Source organism: Gnatocerus cornutus, unplaced genomic scaffold (genome assembly GCF_029298725.1).
Source record: "Gnatocerus cornutus isolate USDA-ARS CGAHR unplaced genomic scaffold, icGnaCorn1.1 ctg00000023.1, whole genome shotgun sequence".
Taxonomy (NCBI): Eukaryota; Metazoa; Arthropoda; class Insecta; order Coleoptera; family Tenebrionidae; genus Gnatocerus; species Gnatocerus cornutus.
Window position 1 is genome coordinate 3,268,688 of NW_028275375.1, and position 21,752 is coordinate 3,290,439.

Sequence of the window (21,752 nt, forward strand, 5' to 3'; positions counted from 1 at the left end):
GACTAGCAATTTATTCAGAACATAAAATTTAAGGTTTCGATATTTTATAGCAATCTCAGTTTTGATTGCTCCATTAATTGCCGCTCTATTAAGTAAATTGGTATTTTTTGAGTAATTTTTTTTTTAAATCACTCGGTATACAGGTGAGAGGCTGTGGACTTTTGATGACAAGTATATTTCCCGTTATCGCGGTATTAACTTGTTAACTTGTTTCAAGATTTTAATCTAGAAGCTACAAACAGAACAAACAAATTCCTGACATGTTGTGACGACGTTTCCTCAACCAATAATTGCACAATTAATTATTTTCCTCCAGGTCTGTGAAAATCACACGGAGATTCTTAAATAAAAACTTCGTGTGTCGTAAAAAAACAATGAAAATTGTTGCTAGAATACATGGAAATTCTTTATTATTATTAAGAAACAGTTTGGAGGAGCAGTTTCAGATTCCCAGCTTCAGGTGGTCATATTTCGAGGTTTCAGGCTCTGATTTCTAAGGTCCTCGGGTTTTCAAGTTCTCAAGCCCTTTGATCATTCCTTTTTCCAGTTTAATTTCGAAATTATTAGAATCTGGAAATTCCTTAAATTATCTCATTCGTAAATGTTAAAATTTAGAGAAATTTTGTGGATTTTAATGATTTTTAGGATTTACGGGTTTTGATCTCTTCATTATTTACAAAAAAATGTGAAATTTTAACTTCACATGAGGAAATTAAGAAAGATCGAAAGAGAAAGTAGCAATTTTGTTCCGAACTTTTTATTTAGTTCTGTAAGTTGGACACTTTTTGACTCAAAGATTTTAAATTCTTAGAGTTTGCGGGTTTTGATCTATTTATTATCCCCAGAAAATCGCAAAATTGAAACTTCTCAGGAAGAATTTTTTCCAGGATCAGAGAAAATGTGACAATTTTTGTACGGTGGTTTCTATTTAGTCCTGTAAATTGGACACTTTTTAAGTCTTAGATTCTGAATTTTCAGAATTTACTTGTTTCGATTTGTTTATTATCCTCAGAAAATTGCAAAAAACTGCACAGCAATAAATAAAAAAAAAATTCTTCCAGGATGAAAAAGATTTTTGTACCAAACTTTCTGTTTAGTCCTGTAAATTAGACAATTTTCGGATTAAAGCTTCGAAATTTTCAAGATTCACTAGTTTTGACTTCTACATATGTAATTATATCAAAAAATTCAAAAAATTGAAAAAATTACCAAAAAATGCCAAAAACTTATACAACCAAAAGAATCAAAAGTGCAAAGAATTCAAAGGTGAAGAATTCAAAGGATCATAGAAGCTTAAACAATTGAAAGAACCGGAAGAATACCAAAGATTATAAAAAATTAAACTCCAGGCGGTGACTAAAACAGCGCGGCTAACTAAAATGCCTCTTTAGTCACGGCGTTGAAGATTATTTTTTATTCTTTTGCACTTATTATTTGTTGCAGAGGCTCATTTTCCAAAAAAATTCACGCTGAATCTAAAACTGCCCTCTTCCCGTCCGTCCACAAATAACTGAATTAAAAGAGTTTGAAATTTTTGGGAGCCAAAATTTTCAAGCTTGAAAATTCGATCAATATTTCGCTTATTTACGCAGAATTTCTGTTGGTAGGTACTCATTTTACGCAGAATTTCACGCAGATTCCAAAACTGCCCTCATTTTTTCTGTACGTCAACAAATAACTGAATTAGAAGCGTTTGAAATATCGGGTAGTCGCCAGAAAACCAGAATTCTGAGGCTTAAAAATTCGGTTGATTTTCGGTTAATTACGCAGAAAACTCAAAGTATTATTACTCATTTTACATGGAATCCAAAAACGTGCGACGTTTAACTGTAGATCCATTAATAACTGAGTGAGAAGCGATTAAAGTTTCGGTTATTAAATTTTGAGTTCCAAAATTTTCAAAACTCAATATCACCATAACAACGACAGAAAGAAATTCAAAGAATTGCAAAACAACATAAACACATTACGTACTATACTTTTTCTACGACCTTGAGTTTTGATTAAAGATTTATTTATTTTAAATTAAGCAAAAAATATTTTTCCTTTGTCATTTTTTTGTAAAATGAAAAATAACGTTTTATTTTCTCTTGTGAACTCAATCCGGGGACATACTGTATATTAGACACACAAAATAACTAAACTATACCTGCACATGAAAAAAAAAAGAAAAATCAGAATAAGGGAGAAAGTAACATTTTTTTCACAAAGTTTTTTATTTAGTTCTGTAAATTGGACAGTTTTCAAATTAAACAGTCACAGTTTTCGGAATAAGTAATACTTCCATCTCTTATTTAAACACACTAAATTGTAAAATTGTAATTGCACAGGATGAAATTTTAAAAATAAAGTAATTAACCACTTTTATACAATTTTTTTTATTTAGTCATGGAAGTTAGACAATTTTTGAAGAGTTGAAATTTTCAGTATTTACGAGTACGTATTTTCCTACGACAATTTAAAAAAAGGCGTCAAAGAACGCATCTCAACAAAAAAACCGAATTAAAATTAGAGATTCCGCTGCATATATTAGCACAGTTTTTTCAACTAGTCGGAATGCTTGGATGCATATTCCGATCATCTGATGAAATTAGATTTTTTTGGCCATAAAATCCAACGATGCCATTAATTGTCCACTGCTTCTAATGATCAAGACATATGAAAACGGAATCGACAAAAATAATGACTTTATCATCTTCGTCAAAGCAGCATTCCGACGATTCCGGGTTCAGATTTCACTAGTTGATTGTTGAAAGTCGTTTTACATATTAATAATATTTCCATTATTACAAAATTAGCAAAAAGAGCCTTTCTATGCTAAACACGTCTAACACAATGCAATTACCGGCAATGTTACCAAAGCCTTGTATTGTGGTTAATTAGTATTTTCTATTTTCCCAATGTCGTGTTTTTTTACAAGGAATAATAATTAAAATTCCAACAATACACGTACGGATTCTTCACTTTTCCATTAAAAGAACGCATCAATCGGAGACTCCTTTTAATAGTCCTCAGGAAACTGTCAACACAGTCAACTGGACAAATCAATAATATTGAAATGTGAGCTTTTCCTCGCAATAATGAAGCGATTAATCATAAAATTGCGTAAACAAGACCGACTAAACAAGCAAAATGCCAACGCAACTAGAGTAATTGCCATATTTTCCAATTTTTCACACAATTTCAATATGACAGCAATTTAGTTTTAATTAGCAGTGACATACCTTGATCAATTAATTTACATGAAAAACACTTTCCACTGTAATTATATCAGACAGTTTAACAATAATTAACAAGGAAGAACGTAAATATCCCGCGATTTACGAGCTGAGGTGTTAACATTGCACTTCTTGCGCAAGTTTTGGTCGCCGTTCAATCAATCGGCCTCTGTTAATTAGTGGCGATTTTTTGCGACATCGCGACGATAAATAATTTATGGTTTTCCACACTCGTCAAGTTTATTTGCCTCGGTCGAGCGTCAAAGCGATTTTGTTATATCGAGAATTGTGAGGAAACCAAAACGAATTTTGAAGCACAGGTGGTCCACGAAATAAAGTAGTTCAACGGTAGTCTGTAATCACAGCTTCAAAAATCAAAACAAATAAAACCAAACCAGTAATTTGAGGAGATTATAGAAGCTAGGCTTTTGTGGCGTGCATTTCGGTCTACCGACGAGATGATTAGTAGGTTAGTCTGGGAGGCAGCGGCGGGGCAGGATGTCGAAATTTAAGGATTTGTGAAGAGTAGCTAAAATGTCTCAATGCGCTCGATCGAGAATAAACAATTTAAGCGAGAGCTGGAAGCAATCAAGTGCAACCAGCGTCGTAATCAGTATAATACGCAGCCAATGACCGTGAAATTTTACCACGCTATAAAAGAAAGATAAAGCTTTAAGACGCCACGAGACGCAGGAACCCCAATCGTCCCGCCACTGCTCAAATTGTATTTTTTTGAGGGCGTGCACCGTGTAAATGCGATTTTAATTTAATATTATTAACAGGTCGAAGTGGCTTTTCCAGTACGGCAGCGACTGCTTCACGCTTCTTCATTTAAAATGTGCATTTTAAGAGTACCAGGTCTATAATATGTCGCTTAGAACTTGTCACACGCTGGCGATGATTTCCTGAAGTATTAAAGCAGTGCTTCGATCGTATTTTTACTCGGTTTTCAACGTGTTTCATTAAAACCTTTTAATGTTGCTGAAAAATGTCAACGTACTGTTGTAAAAGCATTTCATAGTTCGTCGCGCATAATAAACAACATTATCGAAGTTATCTCACTTCCTACAGTGCAACGAAAGCCTGTCAAGTCGACACTAAAACCAACAAACGCCTGTTAACTATCATTTAGATTTTTTCCGTGACGCGCCAATGTGGAATTTACAAAAAATACGAGTATTACGGAGAAGATGTAAATTACAAAATGAAACGGTGTCTGACACCGACCAATAAAAAATTTGTAGCAATTGCTGGTTTCGATGTTAACAACTTTGTCCAGTTTCCAAGCGGTTTTGTTGTCACCGGTTTAAATACGTCCTAAAAAATCGAAATTTTTACGATATGAAAAAACTTCGTTCTCTTGCTAACGATATTGAATAGGAAATTTTGTTCCCACGTCAGGTTACACAAGCGTTTTAATTCATAACTGTAAAAAATTCAAGAGTTAAATTTGAGTTAAATTTTACAATTTTTGGATTCTCGAAATGTTGTTTATTTAATTTTCCTTCGTTCTTCTACAGTTTTCTCTGTTCTCTTGGTGGTACAGATTTTCCAAATTCTTTTTATTCAGATAATTTATATAATTCAGATCCATGAAATCCTTCGTGTTCTACACACAGTTCAAATACTTAAGATAAACTAGTTTCTTCAGTTAAATCAAATCTTTCAGATCCATGAGATCCTTTAGCTTCTTCAGATCCTTCAGCTGGTTCAGACGCTTCATAACCTTCAGATCCATCAACTTCTTTGTAATGTTGCAATCTTCTGGGAATAATAAAGAGATCAAAACTCAGAAATCCCGAAAATTTAGAATCTCTAAGTAGAAAAGTGTCCAACTTACAGGTGTAAATAGAAAATTTGGTATAAAAATTGCAACATTTTTCTGATTCTAGAAGAAAAAATTTTAAAATTTCTTCCTGTGGAGTTAAAATTTTAAAATTTTCTGGAAATAATAAAGAGATCAAAACTCGTAAATTCTGAAAATTTAGAATTTCTAACTAGAAAAGTGTCCAACTTACAGGTGTAAATAGAAAATTTGGTATAAAAATTGCAACATTTTCTCTGATTCTGCAAGAAAAAAAATTTAAATTTCTTCCTGTGAAGTTACAATTTTAAAATTTTCTGGAAATAATAAAGAGATCAAAACTCGTAAATCATGTAAATTTAGAATTACTAACTAGAAAAGTGTCCAACTTACAGGTGTAAATAGAAAATTTGGTATAAAAATTGCAACATTTTTTCTGATTCTGGAAGAAAAAATTTTAAAATTTCTTCCTGTGGAGTTAAAATTTTAAAATTTTCTGGAAATAATAAAGAGATCAAAACTCGTAAATTCTGAAAATTTAGAATTTCTAACTAGAAAAGTGTCCAACTTACAGGTGTAAATAGAAAATTTGGTATAAAAATTGCAACATTTTCTCTGATTTTGCAAGAAAAAAAATTTAAATTTCTTCCTGTGAAGTTACAATTTTAAAATTTTCTGGAAATAATAAAGAGATCAAAACTCGTAAATTCTGAAAATTTAGAATTTCTAACTAGAAAAGTGTCCAACTTACAGGTGTAAATAGAAAATTTGGTATAAAATTTGCAAACATTTTTTCTGATTCTGGAAGAAAAAATTTTAAAATTTCTTCCTGTGAAGTTAAAATTTTAAAATTTTCTGGAAATAATAAAGAGATCAAAACTCGTAAATCCTGTAAATTTAGAATCTCTAAGTAGAAAAGTGTCCAACTTACAGGTGTAAATAGAAAATTTGGTATAAAAATTGCAACATTTTGTCTGATCCTGGAAGAAAATTTTCTGGAGATAATAAAGAGATCAAAACCCGTAAATCCTGAAAATTGAGGATATCAGAGTCGAAAAGTGTCCAACTTTCAGGACTAAATAGAAAGTTTGGTACAAAATCTTAGTGATCCTGAAAGAAAAATTTTTAAAATCTCTTCCTGTGAAATTACAATTTTGCAATTTTCGAGAAATAATAAAGAGATCAAAGCTCGAAAATTCTGAAAAATTTGTTTATTTAACCTGAAAATTGTCCAATTTAGAGGATTAGAGATATAGTCTTGTTAAAAAATTGCCAATTTTTCAATAATCCTGGAAAGCTTAAATTTCTTCCTGTGAAGTTACAATTTTAAAATTTTCAGGAAATGATAAAGAAAATAAAACTCGTAAATCCTGAAAATTTAGAATCTTTAAGTAGAAAAGTGTCCAACTCACAGGTGTAAATATAAAATTTGGTATAAAAATTGCAACATTTTCTCTGATTCTGCAAGAAAAAAAATTTAAATTTCTTCCTGTGAAGTTACAATTTTAAAATTTTCTGGAAATAATAAAGAGATCAAAACTCGTAAATTCTGAAAATTTAGAATTTCTAACTAGAAAAGTGTCCAACTTACAGGTGTAAATAGAAAATTTGGTATAAAAATTGCAAACATTTTTTCTGATTCTGGAAGAAAAAATTTTAAAATTTCTTCCTGTGAAGTTAAAATTTTAAAATTTTCTGGAAATAATAAAGAGATCAAAACTCGTAAATCCTGTAAATTTAGAATCTCTAAGTGGAAAAGTGTCCAACTTACAGGTGTAAATAGAAAATTTGGTATAAAAATTGCAACATTTTGTCTGATCCTGGAAGAAAATTTTCTGGAGATAATAAAGAGATCAAAACCCGTAAATCCTGAAAATTGAGAATATCAGAGTCGAAAAGTGTCCAACTTTCAGGACTAAATAGAAAGTTTGGTACAAAATCTTAGTGATCCTGAAAGAAAAATTTTTAAAATCTCTTCCTGTGAAATTACAATTTTGCAATTTTCGAGAAATAATAAAGAGATCAAAGCTCGAAAATTCTGAAAAATTTGTTTATTTAACCTGAAAATTGTCCAATTTAGAGGATTAGAGATATAGTCTTGTTAAAAAATTGCCAATTTTTCAATAATCCTGGAAAGCTTAAATTTCTTCCTGTGAAGTTACAATTTTAAAATTTTCAGGAAATGATAAAGAAAATAAAACTCGTAAATCCTGAAAATTTAGAATCTTTAAGTAGAAAAGTGTCCAACTCACAGGTGTAAATATAAAATTTGGTATAAAAATTGCAACATTTTTTCTGATTCTGGAAGAAAAAATTTTAAAATTTCTTCCTGTGGAGTTAAAATTTTAAAATTTTCTGGAAATAATAAAGAGATCAAAACTCGTAAATTCTGAAAATTTAGAATTTCTAACTAGAAAAGTGTCCAACTTACAGGTGCAAATAGAAAATTTGGTATAAAAATTGCAACATTTTCTCTGATTCTGCAAGACAAAATTTTTAAATTTCTTCCTGTGAAGTTACAATTTTAAAATTTTCTGGAAATGATAACGAAATCAAAACTCGTAAATTCTGAAAATTTAGAATCTCTAAGTAGAAAAGTGTCCAACTTACAGGTGTAAATAGAAAATTTGGTATAAAAATTGCAACATTTTCTCTGATTCTGCAAGAAAAAAATTTTAAATTTCTTCCTGTGAAGTTACAATTTTAAAATTTTCTGGAAATAATAAAGAGATCAAAACTCATAAATTCTGAAAATTTAGAATTTCTAACTAGAAAAGTGTCCAACTTACAGGTGCAAATAGAAAATTTGGTATAAAAATTGCAACATTTTCTCTGATTCTGGAAGAAAAAATTTTAAAATTTCTTCCTGTGGAGTTAAAATTTTAAAATTTTCTGGAAATAATAAAGAGATCAAAACTCGTAAATTCTGAAAATTTGGAATTTCTAACTAGAAAAGTGTCCAACTTACAGGTGCAAATAGAAAATTTGGTATAAAAATTGCAACATTTTCTCTGATTCTGCAAGACAAAATTTTTAAATTTCTTCCTGTGAAGTTACAATTTTAAAATTTTCTGGAAATGATAACGAAATCAAAACTCGTAAATTCTGAAAATTTAGAATCTCTAAGTAGAAAAGTGTCCAACTTACAGGTGTAAATAGAAAATTTGGTATAAAAATTGCAACATTTTCTCTGATTCTGCAAGAAAAAAATTTTAAATTTCTTCCTGTGAAGTTACAATTTTAAAATTTTCTGGAAATGATAAAGAAATTAAAACTCGTAAATCCTGAAAATTTAGAATCTCTAAGTAGAAAAGTGTCTAACTTAGAGGTGTAAATAGAAAATTTGGTATAAAAATTGCAACATTTTCTCTGATCCTGGAAGAAAATTTTCTGGAGATAATAAAGAGATCAAAAACCCGTAAATCCTGAAAATTGAGGATATCAGAGTCGAAAAGTGTCCGACTTTCAGGACTAAATAGAAAGTTTGGTACAAAATCTTAGTGATCCTGAAAGAAAAATTTTTAAAATCTCTTCCTGTGAAATTACAATTTTGCAATTTTCGAGGGATAATAAAGAGATCAAAGCTCGTAAATCCTGAAAAATTTGTTTATTTAACCTGAAAATTGTCCAATTTAGAGGATTAGAGATATAGTCTTGTTAAAAAATTGCGAATTTTTCAATAATCCTGGAAAGCTTTTTTTGGACTCGTGATTTATTTAGCCCCAAATTTTGTATCAATTTAAACCAGATTTCTTCCAAACCTACACCTCATAATTTCTGATTTAGCAACCACGTTTCACCTTCTCCTACGCAATTTTTCCGCCCTGTCTCCCATGTAGGTCTCAATTATTCAAATAAAAATCACTAAAGATGTAGAAATATTGTTAGATCAACTACCTCGAATCTCGAAACAGAAGCTCGTTTTCCTCGCTTATTGTCCTCCTGCCTCGTGCTTGATTAAAGTAATCCGGTAATAATTGAGCTTTCGCGGTGCATTCTTATTAAAAATAATATCTACCGCTAGTTAATTTGTTTAGTAATACAGATTAAGAAGAGCAAACGCGGAAGAACCAAGTCACTGATATTAACAATCAACTGAAAGCGACGACATGACTTGCAAATTCTGTTTTATTGTAGTAAAAGTGCCAGACCATAGTAAGTTTTTGTCGACAAAACTTAGCATTAGATTGACTGCAACGGCTCGTTTGACATAACTGTCATCAGGAAACCTCGTTGTCTTTGCTTATCGCTTTTAATGAAGCACCGTTAATCACAAACACGATTTTCCAAGCCGTTTTGGAAATCTCTGAGATCCTAATGATACGGTAGCAAAGTAGGAAGTAAACGGTCGTACTACCACAAGGCAACGATTAAAATAATACAGACTACAACTATTAATTTGAATTTTCACCGTCAGTTTTCGTACAGTAATACCAACCTGTTATCCACAACGCGTAGAAATACCGCAAGCGACGTCTGAAATATTTAGGCCGAAATCGTGAAGATGCGCAAAAATTGAAAACATCACGCAACGCGAAAAGGTACATTCGCGAAAATCAGGTTATTGTTCTGACAATGTGCTGAACCTTAACCTTAGCCGCCCACGCGAAGGTACAGCGAACTTTTGGCCTAATTGTTGAAAAATCGGTATCGGAACGGCTGTCAATGGAAGAAAGGGAAGCGTGAGAAGACAACGCAACAAAGCAAGGAAGAGAATTTTTGTCACATTTAATTAAAAGTGGCGGTACGCGGTTATCTTGCTTCATGTTGCAAAGCTTCGCTTTCATTATGAGGCTTATCGGTGAGAAGTTCTTTTTTGGTCGCTTTAATTGTAAAGCACATTTTTCCATTGCACCATGGCGATGTCAGTGCGGAAAAGATGCAGCTGTGCGTTAACAAAATTGCTACTTTCTCCCTGTTCCTGATAACTTTTAAATTTTTCTTTTTGTGCAGTTACAATTTTGTAATTTATAGTGTCTAATACAAAGATTGAAATTACTTAATCGTGAAAATTTTGGACCTCTAACTCAAAAACTGTGCAATTTACAGGACTAAAAAATAGAACGTTTTGTGAAAAAAATACCCTTTTCCCTTGATCCTGATTTTTATTTTTTATTTTTTTTTATTGTGCAGATACAGTTTAGTTATTTGGTATCTCTAATACAGAAATCAAAACTAGAAAATCCTGAAAATCTTGGAACTCTAGCCCGAAAATTGTCCAATTTACAGGACTGAATAGAAAATTTATTAGAAAAATGGCATTTTTTTTCTGATCATAAAAATGTTTTGTTTTTTTAATATTTTCCTGTGAAGTTACAATTTTGCAATTCAGTATGTATAAAGTGAAGAACGAAACTAGCAAATGCTGAAAAATGCAACTGTTTGACCTGAAAACTGTTCAATATACAGCACTAAATAAAAAGTTTTGTGAAAAAATTGTCACCTTCTCCCTGTTCTTGTTTTTTCTTTTAATTTTTCTTCTTTTGCAGTTACAATTTTGTAATTCACAGTGTCCAATACAAAAAGTGAAATTACTTAATCCTAAAAATTTAGAATCTCTAACTCAAAAGCTGTTTAATTTGCAGGACTAAATAGACGATTTCGAAAAAAAAATTGCCTTTTCTCCCTGATCCCGATTTTTCTTATTTATCTTCTTTTCTTGTGCAGGTACAGTTTAGTTAATTGGTGAATCTAATAGAGAAGTCAAAACTAGGAAATCCTGAAAATTTTGGATTTTTAACCCGAAAATTGTCTAATTTACGGGCCTGAATAGAAGAGTTTTTAAGAAAATGTCTATTTTCTGCCTGATCCTGGGTGTTTTTTTTTTAATATTATCCTGTGAAGTTCAAATTTTGCAATTTAGTATGTAAAAAATGGAGAATGAAACAAGTAAATGCTGAAAAATGCAGCTTTTTAACCTGAAAACTGTTCAATTTACAGGATTAAATAAAACGTTTTGTATAAAAATTGCTATTGTCCTCCTGTTCCTATTTTTTTTTAAATTATTTTTTTTTGAGTAGTTACAATTTTGTAATTTGCTGTGTCTAATGCAAAGATCGAAATTACTTAATCGTAAAAATTTCGAATCTCTAACTCAAAAACTGTTCAATTTACAGGACTAAAGAGAAAGTTTTGTAAAAAAAAATTGCCACTTTCTCCTAGGTCCTGATTTTCTTTTTTAATTTTTTTCTTTTGCACGTAAAGTTTTGATATTTGGTGTGTCAAATACAGAATTGAAAACTAGTAAATGTTGAAAATTTGGATCTTTAACACAAAAATTGTCCAAGTTACAGGACAAATAAAAAATTTTGTAAAAAAATGTTATTTTTTTCCTAATTCCGGATTTTTTATTGCTTCCTATGCAGTTAAAATTTTGTAAGTTGCTGTGTTTACTACAAAAATTGATAATATTTAATTGTGAAAATTTCGAATTTCTAATTTTAAAACTGTTCAGTCTACTGGACTAAATCAAAAATGTTTTGTGAAAAAAAATTGCCACTTTCTACCAGATCCTGATTTCCCTTTTTTATTTTTTTCTTGTTCACTTACAGTTCTGATATTTCGTGTGTCTAACACAGAAGTCAAAACTAGGAAATTCTGAAAATTTTGGATCTTTAACCCGAAAATTGTCCAATTTACAGGACCAGTAAAAAAATCTGTATTAAAATAGCAACTTTTTTCTGAATCCGGATTTTTTTAAATATTTTCTGTAAAGTTACAATTTTGCAATTTGCTGTGTCTAATACAAAGATCGAAATTGGTTAATTATGAAAATTTCGAATCTCTAATTCAAAAACTGTTCAATTTACAGGAGAACTAAATAGAAGATTTGATTAGATTATTCGAAAAAATAAAAACTGATTTAAATTATTACGATAATAAAAAAATGTAAAAAGACGAAATAAAATTTGTAGTTAAATAAATGTAGAAACGCATAAGATTCAAAGTATTCTCAGAATTAAAAAAAATATATAGATCAAAAATGTGAAAGGTGAGAAATTTCTGTCAATTTAAATTGATACTTTTAATTCTTTTTAAAGTCTCCTAAACACAAATACGCAGGCATTTCAGAAATCCATAGAATTAACAGTAAAATTGGTTTGAACTTAAAATTAAAATTCTCGACGACTTGTTTATAAATTTATTGAAAAAAAATCTCTATTTCTTTTCGGATTCTTTCAATTTTTCCAACTTTTCACCAATTCTGCTTCTTTTTAGATCCTCTAGATTTGATAGACGTTTGCTAGTCATTGTGCATGAATATAAAAACTGTTACAAAATTTCCGAATGTTCCCACAGCTCCGTTCGTCCCAACAATCAAAGATAAAATTTACCACCAGCAAATGTAAAGAGTTGTTACAAATTTATTTCTCACACTTTTGCCGCAATAAAAGTAGAAACCACAACATTTCACACAAAATACGTACATAAAGAAATAAGATTTTCTCAGTGTTGAGTGCTTTTTAATTTTTAGTGGTTTGAATGTGATCAGTGCGAGTAAAGAGCATCTGATTATAATTCAGGTTGTGGTTCCACAAATATCACAGACGTTCACTTAATAACAGTGATTAGCTTAGGATTCCAACAGGTATTAATTGCATCTATAAATGTCAATAAAACACGTAAAAAGTGAAATTTCTCTCACGCTTTGTCCGAGTCAATCCTCAAAAATTCCCAAGCACATGCAAATTACACCCACACGCCGATTAGCTTATAAATTATGAGCGATATAGCGATAGTGCACCTGTCATAACTGATAAAATTTCGCAATATTATAATCGCCGTTATTACGATAATTATCGTGTAACATGCGTTGGCAATGTAAATAACGTCGGAGAATGAGAAACCCCTTCAGAGGTCATATCTAAAATCACCTCGATTTAGTAACCACTGTAATGATGACGTTATTGTGTGTGAAATCAAAAAGTTTCATCTGATAAAGATCGTGGATTTTCTGTGTTCCGTGATGGCTTGGAGCGATCCGCTTCGTAGGCGGCCAAGCGCGAGAGGCACGTGCCCGTGAACCAGGAAAAAACGGAATAAGCAAAGAAGTTGTAAATCTCGACGCTTTCTTTTCGCTTAGAACAATGGCGTTAACTAACGTCCTTAATTATTTTCGAGGCCGCTGGAGCGATCGATCGGCCGGAAACGAAATTCTCTTGAGCTTTTTCAAGCGGCAATTAACAGTCATTATAGATGATTGGATGCTTTACGCAAATTATATGCGATTTGCTAAACTAATTAGGATAATTTAGATGTGGAACAACTTTGCACTTTACGCTTCTATTCCTTATCTAGAAAAAATAGGTCTTTACATTTAACCAACTGGAAGTAGCATTTTACGGCTCGACTACAATGTTGAGGAGAAGGCGGCATTTGCTGGAGAAACTGCGAAATTTGTAAAAAGCTTTTTAGCCGGTAAACCCTCTAAAACTTAATTAAATTGTTGATTTGACAGATTCGAGAATTCTTTGACAACGACGTTTGCAAATTTTGAAACCGCCACCAAAAATTTGCCACAAAAAAAATTGTCGTCAGAAAGAAAATAGGCATTTTCGTATATTCAATTTTCTATTTAGTCCTGTAAATTGGACAACTTTCGAGTTAAAAATTCAAAATTTTCAGGATTTACTAGTTTAAACTTCTGTATTAGACACATCAAATATCAAAACTGTCGAGCGTAAGGAAAAAAATTAAAAAGAAAATTAAGAATAAATGAGAAAGTGTTTTTTTCTTCACGAAACTTTCTATTTTGCCCTGTAAATTGACCAGTTTTTCAGTTAAAGATTCAAGAACAAGGAGAAATTGCCAGTTTTCCTTCACAAAACTTTATTTTTAGATCTGTAATAGAAATTTTCACAATTAAATAATTTTGATTTATGTATTAGACACCGTAAGTTACGAAATTGTAACGGCACAAAAAAAAAATTAAAAATTAAAAAAAAACAGGAACAGGGAGAAAGTAGCATTTTCTTCACAAATCTTGTAAATTGAACAGTTTTTGGGTTAAATAGACGAAATTGCCACGTTTTTGTCATTTACGGGTTTGGATCTCTTTATTATCTCCAGAAAATTTGAAAATTGTAATATTACAGGAAGAAATGAAAAAAAATCTTTGGGGATCAGAGGGGAGGGTTCCAAAACATTTTTATTTAGGTCTGTAAATTGAATAATTTTCGGGTTAAACATTCGAATTTTTCAACATTTGTTTGTTTCATTTTCTAATTTATACACATTAAATTACAAAATTGTAACTCCAGGGAAAAAATAAAATAGGAAAATCTGGATCAGGTTTTTTTTTTATTTATTTTCTTAATTCTGTGGAGTTTTGGAAAATTCTTCGTTTTAGTTTCTAGGTGTATGAAATCTACATGAATCAAGTCGCATTTTGTGAATTGGAAGGTTTATAATGAATAGATTGGCAGAAATTTCGCATCCATCCTTTTTGAGATTTTTTAAGTATGAATTTTTCGGAAAATTTTCGGCAAATTCCTCGACAGATGAAGTAGACAGAAAACAAATCGCATTTTGTGAATTTGTAGGTCTCAAAAAGAATTAGAAATGTCATTTTGAATCTTTGGAAATTTGATTTTTTTCTTAATTTTGTGGGTATTTTAAAAGTTTCAGCTGAAATCTATAACAAAATCCATTCGTTTCAAAAATCCAAGCCTTGTATTTTTTATTTAGAATTCTTTGCATTTTTTATTCTGTATTTTATTAATACTCTGAAGTTTCAAAAAACTCGGCGTGTCTGTGCTTTGACAGTTTCAATCACGAAGCAAATTGCATATCGTGACTTAAAAGATTTTAGACATAATTAAAAATACATTTTTGAAATATGTATCAGAAATTTCTAGTTTTTAGGGGTTAAAAAATTATAATTTTTCTTGATTCTGTGGTTATTTTAAAACTTTCTCGTTTCTATATTTCGGCAAATGAAACCTACAAAAAATGTATAAATCTTATACAAACATAAGAAAAATTGGAAATTTTAAACGAAATTAAAGAATCAATAAAAAATCAAAAAAATAGAAATGTCCAGGATAATTCTAAAGATTTTTGATAAATATTACATTATATTAAAAACGAATCATGGAGAATTTCGGAAATTCTTGCAAAAAATTGACAAATTGCAGAAAAAATGGACTCGATCGATGAGTCTGACAAAGGTATTAAAGTTTAGATAATTCCAAAAGCATCTATAAATCTAAAAAGCATACGAACTTTGATGAAAACAATTACAAAACAATTTTTAACATAATTTTCTGTATCCATTTTGCCAATTTTAGATGTTAAAGAAACAATTTCTCTAAGCGTCTAAAGATTTTTAACTTCGCCATTATAATAGCTCAAAAGTCCTTGCAACTTTGCTAATAAATCTTTCCAACACGCAACTTTTTCTCTATTAAACTAGAATAGATTAAAATAAATTGTACCGATGTGTATGAAAAATACAAAACCTTGCAAATAGTTTTCGGTGAAACCGCCGCACGTGAAGCGCTTTATCCTTCCTAAACCGCTATAAATATTCCGCAAGCAAACATGCAAATGCGTACAAAGAACTCAAAGTGTGTGACAAGGAAATCAAATTGGGTCCGATTACCTTACTTGGTGAATTAATCACTCCACTCCATTAATTGATACTTGAAAGAACCGCGAGAATTTCCACTTTTCGTCGTACGTTATGAATAAAATAACTCAGTCTGATGAAAAAACCTGCAGCGCCTAACAAGTGTCCGCTTAGTTATTAGGAGCAAGTTGTAATTGCAAATGAGATCGCTTGCAACACACTGACATTAAAAAACAATGCACTTTACGACGTCTGCAGCAATTTTCTTGTTCAAGGCGAGGTCCTGCCAGAAAAACTGCCAATTAGTCCTGTCAGCGATTTTCAACGTGCTTTACTGTGGTAATTGGAGCTTTCGCGGTAATAACGTGTGAAGCAATTCCATACTTGATTTCATTATTTGGTTCGCACAGAATCCTTCTTTTTCGCCACAATTGCGAACGTCCGGTTGTGTAATTGGCGGGAGCATTTCCAGAAAAATGACACGTTTTAATGCTACAAGGTTATAAACCAAATTAAAAATAAAAAAGAAAGTTATCTCGAATCTCAAAATTTACATTTTGAATGCAAAAAATTCGAGACAAGGTTTTTGACATATGATTTTGCATAACTCGTGCATTAATAAATTTGATAATATTCAAGTATCTAAGACGTGGTTCATCGATCTCATTGCAATGGCCGAGTTCATTAAAAATATGGAAAACCAGTCACCACTAATAAGAAAATCAATTCTGTATTAATATGCACGTCACCATAAATTCAATTCATTTTCTATGACATAAACAGGAAACTTCTTCATTTTTCGCCACTCCAATCAGATTAGACCATAAATCGGGATTTTCTCTAGAAAAACTCGCACCGGAGCCCTCAAATTTCAACACAATTCTAATCGCTTTGACACAGTTTATACCAGCTAACTGTACCTCTGACCAAATCTCGGTTTCAATTATTTTCCCAACACATTTATTTCAGTCAAACATATAAATCAAGTAAATTAGTTTGCCGAGAAGAGATAAATATGATTACATGAGTGCGGCATTCCTGTAGTGCAACAGACGCCTTTCAGTGTGTTCTGACATTAATTAACAAAGACAATTTATGATTGATTTGATTAATAACTTAATTGTATCGCATTAGCCTCAACGCAAATTCCCTACGAATCGACTAAATTCATCTTCCGATCGTTTGATTCTGTTGATCTTAAAAGTTAATAACAATTATCGGTTTAACGGGTATTTAGAAGGTTAGAAAGCACCTCATTAACTATGTGGATGACATATGAACTCTGGTAGCGTTTAACAGTTCAATTTTAGAAGGTTCAGTTTAACTGGATCGAGGTTTCAGTTCAGCTGTCTGTTATTATAGTTTGAAGAGGATTCGTTTTTTGTGGCGTGAAATCTGCAAATTTTTCATTGACTTGAAGTCTAAAAATTTGCAGTTTCTAATAAATTCTGCAATAAATGAGCGAGTCACTTTCTAATTGGCAATGTTTATTTAATGATACATAGTGATTATTTATTGTACAGAAAAACCAATTATAGGATAACAAATTACAAATAAACAATTTGTAATATTACAGAAACGGATAAACATTTAAACCAATTAAACACGAAGTTTTTATTTGTTTATCTTGTCGTCCTATTTTAACGTTTTAAAAGGTCTCCTTTGTTAACTTAACGTTTATTTGCAGATTTTAGGTTTACTTAAATTGAATTAAATCAGATATTTAACAAATTCATAGAGTTAAAAAAAAACGTTTTAAAAATGTGGAAAAATGGTGGATGCGCCATGAATTTTTAAAACCTGTCATTTTTAGATCATTTTGAAGGTGAAAAATTCAAATAGGTATGTTTACTTCTCTGTTGGTTGTGCATTTTTGAGCTTAAGCCTTTAAGAGCGATTTTGAATCAATTTAAAGGTGAAGAATATGGCATTAATTGTAGGAGGTTTCAGGTTTAAAATTCAGAATTTATGTGTAAAAAATGCGTAAAAAATATTTTTAAAATGAATAATGCAATTTTTAAGAATTTTGGTTTGTTTTAAAAGGAAAATATTGTCATACTGCCATAATTTTTTTCAGATTTATTTCATGGTCCGTTTCGGTTTTACGAGCTTTTAAAATGTTAGCTTCTAGAAGTAAAAGCAGGACAAATCGAACATCAAAGAAAAATACATATCTTTAAATTAAACCAGAAGATTTTTTAATAATTTAGGCTCTTTTTAAAGAAAAAATGTTGTGCTATGACTGTTATTTTTTTTTTCAAATTTTTATCATGGCCTGCTACGGTTACATGAGCTTTCAAAAACAGAACTAACTGAAAAACGAAAAGAGTTGAATATTTTTTAACCAGTCAGTCGATGTTAAAGAATTTAGGCTCGTTTTGAAGGGAAGATATAGTTAAATACCCATGATTTTTTTCAAATTTTTATGATAGGCGGTTTCATGATCTTTTAAAGCTTTAGTCTGTATACGCGGAAGACGAATTTCGAAAAAGTAAAAATTTTTTTTTTTTTTTAAACCAGTCAAACGATTTTTAAGAATTTAGTCTCGTTTTAAAGAAAAAATATTGTACTATAGCGGTGATTTTTTTCAGATTTTTATCCTAGCCTGTTGCGGTGTCATAAACTTTCAAACTCTAGCCTCTAGAGGATAAGAACAGTACAAATTGAATTTCGAAGTTTGTCAAATATTTTTAAAACCAGTCAGCCGATAAAGTCAAATATTTTTAAAACCAGTAATTCGATTTTAAAGAATTTAGGCTTATTTTAAAGAGAGAATATCGTGCTATGACTGTGATTTTTTGCAGATTTAAATCATGGCCTGCTACAACTTTATGAGCTTTCAAAATTTTAGTCTTCAAACCTAAAAGCGCAACAAACAAAAAACGAAGAGGGTCAAATATTTTTCAAATCAATAAACCGATTTTAAGGAATTTAGGCTTATTTTAAAAGAATGATATTGTGCTATAGCCACATTTTTTTCAGATTTTTATGATGGCTTATTGCGGCTTCATAAGCTTCAAAACTCTAGCCTGCAGACGGAAAAACAAAACCAACTGGATTTCGGAAAAAGTAAAATATTTTTAAAACCACTTAGTCGATTTTCAAAAATTTAAGCTCGTTTTTAAAGAGAAAATATTGAGCTATCACTGTGATTTTTTTCAGATTTTTATCATGGCTTGTTGCAGCTTCATGAATTTTCAAAATTCTACCCTCTAGAAAAAGAGTTGAAAAAACTGAATTTTGATGATTATCAAATATTGTCAAAACCAATCAGTCGATTTAAAAAAAATTAGTTTGTTTTAAAGGAAAAATGTGCTATAGCCGTACTTTTTTTCAGATTTTTATGATGCCCCTTCAGAAGCCTTCAGACTTCTAGTCTTTATCAGTAAGAACAGGACGAACTGAACATAAAAGAGAGTCAAATATTTTAAAAATTAATGAGACGATTTTTAAAAATTTAGGCTCGTTTTAAAGATAAAATATTGTATTGCAGCCGTGATTTTTTTCAGATTTTTAACACGTGTAGTTACACCTTCAAACGTTTTCAAAATTTTAGCCTGTTGATATAGTAAACAAATACAAAATGATAAATTTAAAAAAACAAGTAAAATATTTTCAAAATTAGTCAGTCAATTTTAAAGAGTTTATTGTCACTTTTAAGTGAAAAAATTGTACCAAAATCTTTGATTCTCCAGAATTCTAAGGCCCCAAACGTGCAATTTTTCCTTAAAAATTTTGAGTTTTTTGCAAAGAACCTGAATTTGCGTTTCTCGAAAGTAGCAGATGTTATCCGTGCTATTTTCTTCATAAAACGATTTTTCTTCGACGCAGTTTCGATCTTTCGATAACCCAGTTACGCAACATTTTCATTATATTCGATATTTATGGTATGAATTTAAAGCTGATTATTATTCCTTTTGGTTCCATTCTCACTAATGGTTCTCCATATTGTTGCGTAATCTTGATGTACTATCTGTGCATTTCAAAAGGAATTAAACGCGTTGCAACAGTATAATGAATGAAATAACTGTTGCAAAGGAACATAATGCAATGATGGTGATTCATCTACATACACAGATTTAAATCTATTGTCTAGTTAATGAAAGGCTGCGTAAAAAAGGTAACCGTGTGTTGTAGTTTGCGAAATTTTTGTCGTCTTCGTCATCACCTGTAAATTGTACTACGACCTTTAAACGCTCTCATTTGCAATTTATTATGGAAGGAGTGTCAAACATGGAGGTAACTTTTTCCAATCGAACGCATTGTTTCATCTCTAGGTTAGATAAAAAGGTGTGAAATGACGTTCTAAGCGCCGTTAATAGAAATCCAACCTCTAGCCTAGCCCGCAATGGTGCGACAATTAAAAGTGCAAGTTAGATAAAATCCTAGTCACAACTTACAGATCCAGAGAAAATCAGCACTTTTGTGGCTCAGTTTAGCAAGGAAATCGCTCTACAATTACGGAGAAAAACATTGAACATTTCGAGGCCGTCCTTCTTATACCCAGTAGCTAAAGACCAGGTGTGTGATCGCGTGCATCATCCTCCGGCGACGCCACAAAAAAACCCACATTAAAATAAACACAACACATATTCGTCGATGACGCCGAAGAGTTTCTCCACGTCATACTCTCGTAAATTAACATAAGAAATGAATGAGGGGCCTTAAGCGCTAGACCCAACAAAAACACCGCGAATAACGAGCGACCACCAAATAACTGTAATTTAGAAAAAAATAACGCGGGCCACATCAAAAACGCCGTTTCACGATTTCATGAAACCATAAATTGTGCGCGAGCTTTGATTATATGCTGACTACGGATAGAGGCTTGTTTTTGGGGCCAAATTAAATTATAAATTTCCGATGGTAAACGAGACGGGTGCAGAGTATAAATCACGAAAGACAATTTGAGGAATTCGAATAAAACTGTGATGAGATTTTCAATTCTTTCGTTTTATTATTCGGTGTGTGTAGTTGAAGTAACCCGCATGATCGAGTTTACACTGTAATCTTCTTGAATTATTATGTTTAAATATGGATATGACAAGATATAATGACCGAAGTACTCAAACTACAAAAAAATTTAATCTGTGTCATTATACAAATTTATGGGTTCCATTCGGTCAATTTTTATATCATTATCAATGCTATCGGGTCATAAATATCAACAGGTGCTACTTAAATTTAAGTCTCCAAAACTATAATTTCGTTTTTTTTTAATTCCACTGATAGACGGCGCCAAACAGCATAGCGAAATTTCGGACATTCCTTGCGCTCAAAGCTTCCGTTCTAGATTATTTAGATTTTTCAAGTTCTTTTCAAGTTGTTCTTTGAATTCCTTCATTCAGATTATCCTGTCACTTGTGGATTTATGTGAACCAGAAAATAACGAGTCTCGAATAGAGTCAAAGACTTTTTAAACCAGTCAGGCGATTTAAAAAAATAGCCTCGTTTTAAAAAGGACAGATTGTGGTACATCTGCATTTTTTTTCAAAGTTTTGTCTGAGCTGGTTTTGACATATCTGTGTAAGAAATGATGAATTTAGATAAAAGGGATTTTTTAAAACTTGTTTACAGACAATAGGTTGTCCTGTGGTTTTTATTTTTTTAGATTTGATCTTGATTTTGCAAAAAGTCAAATATTTCCTAAACTAGTTAGCCAATTTTAAAGAATTTACCATCATTTTAAAGCAAAAAGATTGGACTACAGCTGAGATTTGTGTCAAATTTTTGCCTTGATTCAATATGGTTTAAAAAGCCTTCAAATTATACTACATATGGCTATGAACAAAAAAGATAAATTTAGAAAAAAAGTCAAATATTTTTAAAACCAGTTGAGCGATATTAAAAAATTTTACACCACTTTAAAGAAAATTGATTGTACTACAACTGTGAATTTTCTCAGATTTTTAAACCAATTCTTAAAGGTTTCTTCTTTCCGTATAAATATAAGCAAAAAGAGTCTTAAAGGTTTCTTCTTTCCGTATAAATATAAGCAAAAAGAGCCAAATTTCGAAAAATGTGAAATATTTTTAATATAAGCCAGCCAATTTAAAACAATTTAGCATCCTTTAAAAGAAGAAGGATTGTGCTAAAGCCGGTGATTTTTTCAGATTTTTCAACCAATTCTTTATGGTTTCAGGAGCGTTCAAAATTCGAT

General features: G+C 31.0%; 1 protein-coding gene across 2 annotated transcripts in view; it reads right to left on the reverse strand.

Moving 5' to 3' along the window:
- The window catches only part of LOC148166407 (ras association domain-containing protein 9-like), a 43,571-nt gene that overhangs the window by 2,626 nt on the left and 19,193 nt on the right, over window positions 1-21,752 (reverse strand). The window lies entirely within an intron of this gene.